The sequence below is a fragment of the Schistocerca gregaria genome, chromosome 2 (assembly GCF_023897955.1).
Source record: "Schistocerca gregaria isolate iqSchGreg1 chromosome 2, iqSchGreg1.2, whole genome shotgun sequence".
Lineage (NCBI taxonomy): Eukaryota > Metazoa > Arthropoda > Insecta > Orthoptera > Acrididae > Schistocerca > Schistocerca gregaria.
Genome location: NC_064921.1, coordinates 239,633,341 through 239,647,560, shown reverse-complemented (window position 1 = coordinate 239,647,560; position 14,220 = coordinate 239,633,341). Strand labels below are relative to the sequence as shown.

The 14,220-nt window shown below is 44.1% G+C and overlaps 1 protein-coding gene across 1 annotated transcript in view; it reads left to right on the top strand.

Moving 5' to 3' along the window:
• Nucleotides 1–14,220, top strand: part of LOC126336767 (suppressor of lurcher protein 1-like) — a 4,187,167-nt gene that overhangs the window by 819,211 nt on the left and 3,353,736 nt on the right. The gene's annotated exons all lie outside the window — the stretch shown is intronic.

The following is a 14,220-nucleotide window of genomic DNA, read 5'->3' as shown; positions in this document are numbered from 1 at the left end:
ACTTAAGTTTAGTAGTTTGCACAGACGTCACAGCGTACGTTCTCTTTCGCGATGTATATGTAACTATAACATTTCCCTGCTGACTGTAACACCACGATATACATTACTTGGTAGAGCAATGAAGTTGTTCCATTAAAAATTAGAACTGACTGACAAAGAGACGCTAAACAAAGGCACTGTATGGACTGTACAAAAATGATCTAATTATCTTCAACTCAAGCGCCAAACGTTCATCTTTGTAGCGTATCTAACACTTCAAAGCGCTGCGTTGTTAGGATGCAAATGAACAACGGCGCATATTAAAGTACGGAACTGACGTTTGCGTTATTACCGATTTTAATAAAATTACGAGTCGGTTTTTATTATTTGTTTAGATGAATCGATAACCGCATCAGTGTTTATAGAGATTGATTAATTTAATTGGTTAATAAACTGATAGCACTGACGTATAATCTGTGCGTCCGTCCTGATTTGAAGAGCACAAGAAAGAAGTTAGATGTATAGTATTCTCCGTAATTTCGTTGAGCTATCTAGAAAACTTATTTGTGCAATACTAATCAAATAACATGGGCTGATAAAACCGGAGTGAGACATGAGTTATAACATATCGAAGATAACAGAATATTTAGGATTTCCCTGATGAACAGCCTCCATTTTGAACGTTTTTGACTGTATTTCTATTCACGTAAACCACCGCATAGTACGGGCAGAACTGTACGACGAAACGTTGTGAACGTACCTTCTCATGTGACGAGGACTTTTTATTTTCTTTGGTAGTCGCTAGTCTGATTTCTCTATGTACTGTTTTAAATATGTTTCAGTGGTCTCTCTGAAAATAAATGGCTCTGAGCACTATGGGACTTAACATCTTTGGTCATCAGTCCCCTAGAACTTAAACCTAACTAACCTAAGGACATCACACCACACCCAGCCATCACGAGGCAGAGAAAATCCCTGGCCCGGCTGGGAATCGAACCCGGGAACCCGGACGTGGGAAGCGAGAACGCTACCGCACGACGGTCTCTTTCACATACCTGGACTGTTTGTAGCACGATTTCAATCGATGGTAGAAAATTCTGTTTTGATATACTCGTCTACATCTTCTTGTTAAATGTGAGGCCTAATCTGCTCTTGTTCCATGACCATAAACAGGACTGCTAGTAACATACATAAGAGTACATGCAAGACAGATTGCCAGATGTACTCACTTGCTGTAGTAAGGATACCGACTTTTCCAAATAGATTTTTTAATGAGCCCGAATACGATGGTGTGTTCAAAAGAAGCACATCTGAAATTATTATTATCTTCTCAATATCTGTTGAGGTATATTATCAGTAAAGGAATAATATCATGAGTCTTGCTCTATAGACTTTCCGGCTTCGCTGACGCAAGCTGCAAGCCTTTGCCCAAAAGAGCAGAGTTGTAAATGAAACCATAATCCAACTTGAACTAAATACTATATGAATTAAATGAGCGTATTTCTTGATGAGGAGATTTAACTTCAATTTAAATTGCCTGACAGAATTTTTCCATTATAGTTAAAGGTTTTTAACTGGACCTGCGACAATGCGCTGCGGATAACCTAGGCCCAATCTGTTCCATATCTGGTGGATTCGTACAGCGACGGACGTAACTGGCACTCTGAAAGAGAACTCATCTGTGTGTCCACTTTCGGTGTGCGTCACGTTAACAGTTGGCAAACGTATGTAATTACGAGCTATGGGAACCATGAGAGGAATAAAGAATACACTGAACTTTTAGTACAGGGTAATGCGTGTAAATGTAGCCCAGACTTTGGCGCGCTCCATTGCCAACATCTCGAAACCTTCTGTGACAGCATTAACTGAGGAGGAAGAGAACTGTAGGTATTTCCAACAAGTACCAATACAGCTGGCCGAACCGTGGAGCACGTTTACACAATCTTCACGCCTGAAAGAGTTGTCAGCCGAAGTCCATCTGGCCGCCCAGGTCACCTGATCTGACAGTGTGTGATTATTGTGTATGGGGAGCCCTCAAGTCAAAGGTGCATCGCAACAAAAAAAATGTGTGTGAAATCTTATGGGACTTAACTGATAAGGTCATCAGTCCCTAAGCTTACACACTACTTACCCTAAATTATCCTAAGGACAAACACACACACCCATGCCCGAGGGAGAACTCGGACCTTCGTCGGAACCAGCCGCACAGTCCATGACTGCAGCGCCTGAGACCGCTCGGCTAATCCAACGCGGCTTGTATCGCAAAAACCCTCTTAGGTCTTCAAGAACTGCAGCAGAACATGTCGGATTGAGATGGGTGCAATTCCAGCAGTCAAACTTCGAGCCGCCCTCATCATCTTGCTAAAAGTACCACGAGATGCATGGTGGTCACTTTCATTATCTGCTATAGTCAGGTTAGTACTGTATTTCCTTTTCTTTGCTGTGTTTCTTTGTACCTTGGTACCCTGTTCTACGGACCACTTTTATTTGCCACACCGTGTATGTCATGAAGCGACAAGAATGAGTAAGCATTCGTATCATCACAAAATGCAGTGTCTTCTTTCTGTTAAACGAGCGGAAGACTGAATCCAGATGTAACACATTCCATGAATTAGCGAGATTTATCGTTAACAAATCCACTGCCCACATCTCGGCACGTGTAATGCGCCAGGAAACATTCCGTTCACTCAAAGAATTCTACCCGTGTTTCCGTCATATCACCGAAGGAAACTAATCACGGCCAAGGCTGAGTGACTTTTGTGCCTCAAGTTTGTCGGTAGCATCAGGATGTCTCTGCTCTTTTCTGTGTTTCTTTGTACCTTGGTACTGTGTTCTACGGACCACTTTTATTTGCCCCACCGTGTAAGTCATGAAGCAACAAGAATGAGTAAGCATTCGTTTCATCACAAAATACAATGTCTTCATTGTGTTAAACGAGCGGAAGACTGAATGCCAGATGTAACACATTCCATGAATTAGCGAGATTTATCGTTAACAAATCCACTGCCCACATCTCGGCACGTGTAATGCGCCAGGAAACATTCCGTTTACTCAAAGAATTCTACCTGCGTCTCCGTCACAATGCCGAAGGAAACAAATCATGACCAAGGCTGAGTGACTTTTGTGCTTCAAGTTTGTTGGTAGCATCAGGATGTCTCTGCTTCAAAACACATTTCGCTTGCTCAAGTAAAAAAGAATGATGAATGCTTACTCTCATACATTCAGTCATATTTCAACTTACTTCTATATCTCAGCACTGATCTAATGTCTGAGATCGGATTTCGTTCTACATTATGTTATACAGGGTGAGCAAAATACACTAATGTGACAATAGTCGTGGGATGCCTCTTACTACTGCGTCGGACCTCCTTTTCCCAACGAAGCGGAGCATCTCGACGTGGCACGGACTCAACACGTCGTGGGAAGTCCCGTGAAGAATCAACGAGCCACGCTCCCACTGTAGCCATTCATAAGTACGACAATGTTACCGGTGCACGATTTAGTGGATGAACTGACGCCTCGATTATGTCCCATAAATCTCGATTCCTGTTGGGCGATCTGGGTGGCCAAAACATTCGCTCGAATTTTCCAGAGTGTTCTCCGCACCAATCGCGAACAATTGTGGCTCGGTGACACGGTGCGACGCTGTTTGGGAACATGAAGTCATTGTCTCCAAGTAGCCGAACGTAATCACTTGCCGTCAATGATTGGTTCAGTAGGAGCAGAGGATTCAGTGCATTCCACGTAAACACACCATTACGGAGCCACCACCACCTTGCACAGAGTGTTGTTGACAACTTGGGTCCACGGCTCCTTGGGGTGTGAGCCACACTCGAGTCCTGCCATCAGCTCTTACAAACTGGAATTGAAACTCGCCTGACCAGGCCACAGTTACCAGTCGTCCATGGTCCAACCGATGTGGTCCAACATGGGCTCTGCAGTCGATGTCGAGCGTGCTGTTAGCGAAGGCCCTCGCATCGGTCGTCTGCTGCCACAGCCCCTTAACGCCACACTCCGCCGCACTGTCATAACGGGTACATTTGTCGTACGCTTCACATCGATTTCTGCAGTTATTTCACTCAATGTGGCTTTTGAGCTAGCAATGGCGACTTGTAAACTCCCCACAGTAAAAATATATATAGTTTAACCTCCCAACAGTAAAAAATATAATAACCTCCCAACAGTAAAATATATAACTATAGCATTGACATTTAGCGTAACCTCCCAATAAATAAATTGCGTAACCTATCCATAATATAATGTGACTAATCTGTCAATAAAAAATTGTGGCTCATTTGTAACCTTTCAATAATTGACTGTGAATTTAAACTAGCAAATTTTGGATGTCAGCAGTGCTGCGTTTGGCCCTGAAAGATCATTCTGAATAAATTGAAGATTCTTACCTCAATATATCTGCTCCTATAAGAAATCTTTCTGGCACAGCTCAGTGGAATGCTGGTCGATAGATTTGTTATGTATAAAAAGAAACAACTGATGTTTCTTTACAATGATCAGGATGACCAAAGATTGGAGATATTAGTAAACTCTTTAAAGTGAGTTGAATTATTGTCAAAAGTTAATTTTTATAAGAAATTTTTATAAGAAAGATGCTTTTTAAAAGCATTTACATGGGACTTGATATAACAGTACTACATGTGCGCAAGGCTGCTTTTACCTTACACTACAACGCTCAGGCACCGCCATCGCTCCCACGACCGGCCCAGCCAACTCCATACACACGACTGCAAGCTACTACTTACTCCTACTACTGACAACACTGCTATCTGGTCTGAGATTCTCTTATAGCTTGCATATCGCAGGCAGCGCGTGAACAATCCATCGAAATTACATCTGCTCGAATGCCCTAGCAACAAATTCCTTAATCATGGACCTCTTACAAAATATATGCAAACGCCGCTGTTCTCGGTCTTCAAGTAAAGGCCGTCGGTCACTGCGTTGTCCGTGGTGAAATTCAGTATTCTCGGTACACTGGAATATTGAATTTCAAGACGATTTACGAAATGTAATGTAACATGCGTCTAGCACCAATTACCACTCCGCGTTCACAATCTGATAATTCCCGTAGTGAGTTTATAAGCAAGTCGTAAACCTTTCCACATGACTCCCCTGAGTACAAACGACAGCTCTGTTCTTCTATAGTCTGTGTAGGCGATACTACTGCCATATGTATATGTGCATATCGCTATCATATGACTTTGTCAACTAAGTCTAAAAGTGACACAGAAAGTATCTCATTCACCTTTAGATAGACGATTCCACTTATATCGTCTGCCCCAGGCATTGCTGAAGTATGTTTGCCTATGTTAAGTTGTGTGAAACATATAGTGAGGCAGTTTGATTTGCCCAGCCTGTACATACACAATGTTGTATCGATGTGATCCTGCGTCCCAGACGGTACCGACAAACCTACGTTTCGCTCCCTGTAAAACCCGTGTAAAACTACGTCCCTGCAAATTTTATACGCTCTGTTGTGCGTTTATAAACGACCTGTACATATGGGCACGACTGGCATGTATAGAAAAAACGTCTGTCCACTGAGATTTTGTCCAAGAAAAGAATGGGAGAGCAATGTAAATCTGGCAACGCAACTTGCGTCATGTGTCCCAGGTGCATGACGTGTTTTTAGGCTCGTCTTATTTTGGCACTCTGTACATTGTGTAAACCTTCAGCATAGGGATAGGCTTACCAAGTGAGTTTCAAACCAGAACTGTCCACAGAACTACATTCTATTTTTCTCTCTTCCTTGCAAACCGTTATAGCATAAAACAAGAAAATTTTATTCATTGCTTACAGGTTTATGATTAAAATACTACCACAGTATGTGAATCGTCCGAAACTTAGTACTACAACGTGTCTGAAAATTAAAACACTGAAACTACCATCAACACATTCCCAGCAGCAGCGGAGGACTCTTATATCCCATGTGCCAATGATCCCAACCAGATTGCTCATTCGTTTTAAGCGACTTCAATTCCCAGATAGTGCTTCGTTGGCAATGACAGTAAAGAAGACTAAAGGTCTGAGAGAGCCGGCCGCTGTGGCTGAGCGGTTGTAGGCGCTTCAGTCCGGAACCGCGCTGCTATTGAGGTCGCAGGTTCGAATCCTGCCTCGGGCATGGATGCGTGTGTGTCTTAGGTTTGTTAGGTTTAAGTAGTTCTAAGTTTAGGGGGCTGATGACTTCAGATGATAAGTCCCATAGTGCTCAGAGCCATTTGAACCATTTACAAACCGAAACTTCGGAGCAACAGAAGTACTGGATGTTGACATAAGTAATTCTCGGATCCCTTCCACCTCGTCTGTTTGTTACCTACACCGACACGTCTCGCTCCAGTCCTTACGCTGCAGAAATCGACAGAAATGGCATGCCTTCAGTCAGATAGCATATTTGCCTCAGCAATCGCACGCCGATCTCTGACACCCCACGGTATCGTAGTGAAGCAGTAGCAAGAACCCCACTCTGCAACATAAGCGAGCTGTGTAAGCGGCAGTTACGTTAACCAAGTGCAGTTGCCACGTAAACCCTGCTGTGTCTGGTTATATAGCCCACCTGCGTAGCCGAACGGCATCAGGGGTAGGCGAAACCAGAACTCTTAGGGACCGCGGCAAAGACAGCCAAAACTCCGCTAGTTACAGACAACAGTAAGAACAACATCAGTGACAATGGTGTGATGTCAGAGACACCTCAGGAGATCACCACTGCGACTTGGGGTGTTCGCCTCGTCGACAGGTGACACATCGTCCTTGAAAAGTGCGTTTAGAAGGGTCCTATTCGGTTCAACACAGTCACTTGGGCACAGACACACCGTGATATGTTCTTCCGCCGGCACTGTGGTTAAGACGTCAGACAGCGGACGTTCGGGAGTCTAAGACTGCTCTCCATTCTGAGGACCGACACCTACTGAGCCGACCTACAGCTGCTAGCTCCCTATTGCAACTCTACTCTGGGACTCGGTCTCAGATAGCTCTGTCTGTTGATGTTATTGGATAGTCTTCCTTACCTGACTGCTTAAGTGGCTTCAAGAGAGACAGTAATTTTTGGACTACAGAATTTGTTATGGCATTCATGTTTCTAACTAATTGCATCTCACAAAAGTAAACATTTTGTTCCCTGTCTCCCTGGGGGTGAGTTCTTGTTTACCAATCCTATACGCGTCACTTCCAATCATCTTAGTGATTGTCGCCTGTTCGCTAGTAGTCATTTGAAGAAGTCACACTGATAACAGCAACGGAAAGGCTTCTTCTCGAAGGCTGAAGACATAGCACAGCAGACGTATCTCTGACTGTTAATTCTATTTTCCCTCTGTTTTTGTGCGTCCTCTGTGGTTGCGCTATTGGGGGGGGGGGGGGGGGTATCCTATATTGCGCGCCATCCGTAGGGCCCTGTACATACAAACGACTTTTTCATTCTGTGTAAAAAATGGCCGGCAGCAAGTATAGGTAAAATTCAAATGGCAGTTCCTATTTCATTTTTGTGTGGCCAGCGGTTAGCCAGTTAATAAAAAAGTTTTATTTTGTATGAACGATTTTCGGTAACCGCCTATGGCAGGAACGCCCGACTACGTACATATGCAGCGACGAGCGGCCCCGTGGCAGATTTCCTGATTCGTGTTGACAGTAAATATTCTGTGCCGCATACGGTCGAAGACATTGACTACGTAGCACTGCCCGCCATACTCCGAGGAAATACGCTCGTTCATAAAAAGGTCGATCTTTCGCTTTGTTCACTACCGAAACATTTATCTATATTTTGCTACCAACATGCTTCGTTTCGACATCACCTTCATAATGTAACTATTTTATGTATAAATTACTATTGAATTTTCGTATATCGAACATCTATAAATAAATTGTCTTGATTAGTTGAAATACACTATAAGACCAAAAGAGAAATACGCACCACGAAGGAATTACCCGAATGGAAAAGAAATCTGTAGATGTGGTGAACATGTACACTCAGACAAGAGATTACAAAAAATGGTTCAAATGGCTGTGAGCACTATGCGACTTAACTTCTGAGGTCATCAGTCTCCTAGAACTTAGAACTAATTAAACCTAACTAGCTTAAGGAAATCACACAGATCCATGCCCCAGGCAAGATTCGAACCAGCGACCGTAGAGGTCACTCAGTGCCAGACTGTAGCGCCTAGAACCGCACGGCTACTCCGGCCGGCCAAGACATTACAATTTCAGAAAAAATATACATTTTGCTCGGCCGCTGTGGACGAGCGGTTTTAGGCGCTCAAGTCCGGAACCGCACATCTGCTAAGATCGCAGGATCGAATCTAGGGGACTGATTACCCCCAGATGTTCAGTCCTATAGTGCTTACAGCCGTTTGAACCATTTTTGTACGTTTTTTTTTTTTCCACATATGCAGCAAGTCAGTGACGCATTGGACGATCTCTGACATTTATGCAAACAGTTATTCGGCTTGACATTGATTATAGAGTTTTACGATGAACTCGCGAGGGATATGGTGCCTCATGCATTCTAAATGGCGTATTAAAACGTCAGAACCTGAGCCTAGTCGCAATGTCGTGCCCGCAGCCCACAGTGCTCCAAAGTTCTCAATGCTGGAGAGATCTGGTGACCTTTCTGGCAGTGACAGGGCTGGCAAGCACGAAGACAAGCTGTAGAAACCGCCGTGAGCAGGCGGACATTATCTTATTGTCTTGCTGAAATGTAAACCCACAATGGCTTCCCTTGAAAGGAAGCCAAACGCGGCGTAGAATATCGTCGGCGCACCTCTGTGATGTAAGGATGCCGCAGGTGACAAACCAGAGTGGTCTTGCTAAGAAAAGGAACGGACCGCAGACCGCCACTACTGGATGTCGGGCCATACGGCGGTCGACAGCAGGTTGGTATCCTATCGTTTCCCAGAGCATCTCCAGACATTTCTTCGCTGGTCATTGTAGCTCCGTTCGAAGAGGCACCCATCACTGAAGATACTCCAGTTGATGACATTAGGAAGAACTCTGCTCTAACAACTGGTAACATTGTTGTTTATTAAGACACAACCGGTTTCACTGCTTTAAGCCGCATCATCAGGTGAACCTACGTGATAAAAAACAAAGTACAAAAATGGTTCAAATGGCTCTAAGCACTATGGGACTTAAAATCTGAGGTCATTAGTCCCCTAGACTTAGAAGTGCTTAAACCTAACTAACCTCAGGACATCACACACATCCATGCCGAAGGCAGGATTCGAACCTGCGACCGCAGAAGCCACGTGGTTCCGGACTGAAGCGTCTAGAACCGCTCGGCCACTGCGGCCGGCAGCAAAGTACAGTGTCACCAATTTTTAAAGATTTTCAAGTTAGTGAAGGAATGTTTAAAATATACTCACAATGTTAAAATGTCATAGGCATACCCATCGCTGCTAGTCGATAGTTACTGTTCAGACTATCGTCCAATATAATGGCGAGCGAAAGGTGTACCGTTCTTCAGAATTTGCCTACATCTAAAAAGAGAAAAGAAAATGTTTTATAGTAAGTCGACGATAATGTTTATTTAATAACGAAGCCGGACTGGTGATAACGAAGTGTCACTGCTAACAAGATTAGTCGCGACGCACCCAAATTACAATGTGGAAAGAATAAGGTGGCAGTGTCTCACCAGTATGACACCAGGGCAGCTCAATGCAGGGCAAGGAAAAAGCCGGCCCGGACGAACGACAAAGAGTGACTAGGTGGCTGGCGAAACGGAAGCTATCCATGTGGATAGTGTGACGTCATATACTTATGACTAGGGGCACTGGGTCGCTGTCTTTACAGGCGAGAATAGTACAGAACTTTTGACTAGGCGCAATGCTTGTGCCTATAATTTTTGAACATTGTGAGTATATTTTAGACACACCTTTATCAATTGTAATGTCTGTAAGTATTGGTGACTCTGTACTTAGCTTTTTACCACATAGGTTCACATAATGATGCGGTTGAAAGCCACGAAACCGATCCTGTTTTAATAACAGTTTTACCAGCTGCGAGTGGAGTTCTTCTATACATCAAGCCTTTCAACAGCTGCAGTGGTCCGGGATATTAAATACTTTGTCCAGTTAATGAGGTTCCAGGCCGAATGTGTCCGCCACGATTGCAAACGGGCTCCTTAGTGCACAGATGTCAATAGGCAATAGTAGTCGGCGCAAAGGGTGCCGCGAATTCAACCCGATTTCTGTGAGCCGCCTGTTAATGGTCCTTACGGTCACTGAAGCACCAGGCGCAGGTTGGATCGATGGTAACGATGAATACGGGGCTCTGAATGCCTCTCTGCCGATTGCTCGGTCCTCACGTTCTGCCGTCAGCCACCTACTTCTTGACGCTGTGTTCGGCCATGGATTACACATTACTGCCAACATCGTCGAGTTGTGACGTCGGTCCTGTTTCGATGCTGAACGATTCACCGATTACTCAAACGCTTCTTCCAGCCCAACTACAAGTCCCTTCAAACACTGACAAATACATATATTTTTCACGCTGCTGTCTGCGAAGCCGAGTTAGCGCCTAACAGAGTACACTGTATGAAATTCGCAAAGGCTTTGTACCCAAGTATCGCCATGTCTCCTGTTTACTATCGATGCCAGCTGTGATAAGAAATTGCATTTCTGTGTCACACATTCATCCATCGGTCGCGTTTTACGTCGATACCTGTATGAATATACATTTGTGACCAATTTGAATAACACTTTCCAGGTGTGACTTTTTTTTATTTTTTTTGTCTTAAGAGTGTCGTTTAAGGTCTATTGCTAAAACGTCGATAAATCTACGAAATCACGTGCACCCTATAAATCGAAGCGATTATCAAGTAAGACTGCCTGCCAGCACGGTTACCTAACACTCGACTATTCGAAATATATCCGTTGTGTCCGTACTTGTTTGATGACTCGACTCTTCGTAAGACTCCTTTGTTTATTCAGTATTCAGCTACTGAGGCGAAAGAAAAAGTAAAAAAAAAACTTTTGGAATTCCACAATCCATGCTGTCGAGAATCGTGAAAGCAAAGACCGGACTGCTGAAATCGTATAATACTGATGGTGTAAGCGGACTCGGCAAGATGATTTCCCACATCTCGAAAATTACCTACTGAAATGGCTTAGTCAGAGCAGAGCAAAAAGTATACCTGTCGAAGAATATACGCATAAATAAATGGCCCGTTTTGACGGTTGCCACATCAATTTTGTAGAGCACGTAATATCAAGTTTAAGATTTGTGGGGGAAGTGCAGCATTTATGTCAGTTTTTTTTTCATGTAGAAGAACGGACTAGGAATATTCAGTACTGGTGGAATGGGGCGTTTCTCCAGATGTGTTCCGCACCGTGTCTTAACTTTTAAAGACGGATAATATTGTCGTAGGAAATACAGAAACAAGCAAGGAAAGGAAGGAGTAATTCTGTTGCTTGCAGCGAACAACGATGGGCATCAAAAACTAAAACCATTTTTAATAGCAAATCCTCTAATCCTAGATTTTTCATGTGTGTGGGTGACAGTGATGTCATTCAGTGAGTGTGTATCAGCTTTGACAAAGATATGTAGAAAAAAGGAGAAAATCCTGCTAGTCTGGACAAATGACCAATTGAATATAACCCACATTCTGCGCATAACGGAAAAACTCATATTTTCACTGCGTGTACTCTTCGAAATTACAGACGCGCAACCAGCAGATAATTTCGGGTCTAAAACTTCGTACTGATGGCATTGCATTTGGTGAAAGACATAAGATAACACTTTTTGGCAACAATGAACACTGGTTTGAAAAAGCACAACGACGACTTCGAACTCTTTCATGACACTCTGATTGATCAAGGAGTCGCACAGTGAACTGCAGCAGCCGGAGAGCCGAGATATAGATTCGGGTTTCCACGATATCTAGGGCCTTATGCCTCATTTGGGACATAATGTGACATTTGAGGATTTAGTACATTTCCGTCATCATGTGGAAGTTTGCGGTGCCCTAATGATGTTGAATATCTTTTTTCATTCGCGTGACAAGAACGATGACGATGAGTATAAACCACAGCCTATTGCATCCCTGATTCCAAAAGGGACAGGATGGTCATTAGAAACGTTGCGCGTGTAAATAGACAATGATATATTTTCGGCATTGGCCACGACAGAAAACGGACTTCACTAAGTACGCTGGAGGTCACTGAAGCAGAAACAGGACAAAGATTACATTCGTAAACGAAATTGAGTTTTCTTACGTATTTTAGTAAACTTTTATATGTCTTTCACTTTCAGTGTTAAAATAAATGCAGGTTACGCCCTTACTGAGAAGGACGCCTTTGCAGAAGCGTCGTTGTAATCAGTCAGACACTGCGGTCGTGTTTCCTGTAGCGCAAGCGGTGTTATCGGGTTTGCAGCATTTCTCGAGAACTGTTTCCGCAGTTTGTTGCATGACGAAGTCCTCCCGTGCAACAAAAATAGCTGTTATCCAATTTCTCCGCGCAGAAGGGAACGTGCTTCACAGATTTATCGGAAGATGGGTAAAGTGTAAGGGGATCTGCGAGTCGCACGATGCACAATATTCTGGTGGTGACAGTATTATAAGGTGGGATATGTGGCCAAGAAGACCCTCGAGCTCAGTGGAAAGCGCTGGACTACCCTTCCTGCAGCCCAGGTGTCTCGTCTCCCTACGTGACTCTCATATCTTCGCTCCCTTAAAACAATCTCTGCTAAGTCAGAGTTTCAACTGTGTAAGGAAGCGCAGGGCACCGTTGAAAATTGAGTCTGTCAGCTAACCAAGAATTCCTACGGTGAAGCTATCCGCTCCTTTCTTACGCGCTGGCAACGATGTATCAATTTATTTACATGCTGTTAGATGACAAAAGTCATGGGATAGCAATAAGCACATATGCAGATGGCGCTACATCACGTACGTAAGTTACAAAAAGGGCGGTGCATTGGCGGAATTGTCGTTCGTACTCTTTGATGCAAAAAGGTTTCTGACGTGATTCTGGCTACACGGCGGAAATTAACAAACTTACAGTTGCAGTTGGAGATAGACGCATGGGACATTCCTTTTCCGAAATTGTTAGGGAATTCGATATTCCGAGACCCATAGTGTCAAGAGTGTCTCGAGAATACCTAATTCACGGCATTACCCCTCATCAACGGCAACGCAAGAGCCGACGACCTTCACTTAACGACCGAGGGCTGCGGTGTTTGCGTTGTTTTGTCAGTGCATACAGACAAGCAACACTGCGTGATATAACCGCAGAAATCTAAGTGTAGCATACAACGAATATTTCCGTTAGGACTGTACTGCGAAAACTGGCGTTAATGGCCTATGACTGCAGACGACGAACGCGAGTGCCTTTGCTAATAGCACGACATCGCGTGCAGCGCCTCTCCTGGGTAAGTGACCGTACGGATTTGACCCTAGACGACTATATGACCGTGGCCAGGTGAGATGTGTCTGTTTCAGCTGGTAATAGGTGATGGTAGACTTAGATTGTGGCACAGACGCACCGGCCGCGGTAGTCTCGTGGTTCTAGGCGCGCAGTCTGGAACCGTGCGACTGCTACGGTCGCAGGTTTCAATCCTGCCTAGGGCATGGATGTGTGTGATGTCCTTAGATTAGTTAGGTTTAAGTAGTTCTAAGTTCTAGGGGACTGATAACCACAAAAGTTGAGTCCCATAGTGCTCAGAGCCATTTGAGCCATTTTTTTTTGTGGCACAGACCGCACCAAGCCGTGGACCCTCAATGCGAACATGGGATTATGCAAGCTGGTGGTCGCTCCATAATGGTGTATGGCGTGTTTACGTGGAGTGGAATTGACCATTGACTGAAAATGGACTGTTGCAGACTAATTGTTGTTATTGATGTACTTCTTGTTGCCAAGCAACGAAGTTACACTACTGGCCATTAAAATTGCTACACCAAGAAGAAATGCAGATGATAAACGGGTATTCGTTGGACAAATATATTATACTAGAACTGACACGTGATTACATTTTCATACAGTTTGGGTGCATAGATACTGAGAAATCAGTACACTGAACAATCACCTCTGGCCGTAATAACGGCCTTGATACGCCTAGGAATTGGTTCAAACAGAGCTTGGATGGCGTGTACATGTACAGTTGCTCATGCAGCTTCAACACGATACCACAGTTCATCAAGAGTAGTGACTGGCGTATTGTGACGACCCAGTTGCTCGGCCACCATTGACCAGACGTTTCCAATTGGTGATAGATCTGGAGAATGCGCTGGTCAGGGCAGCAGTC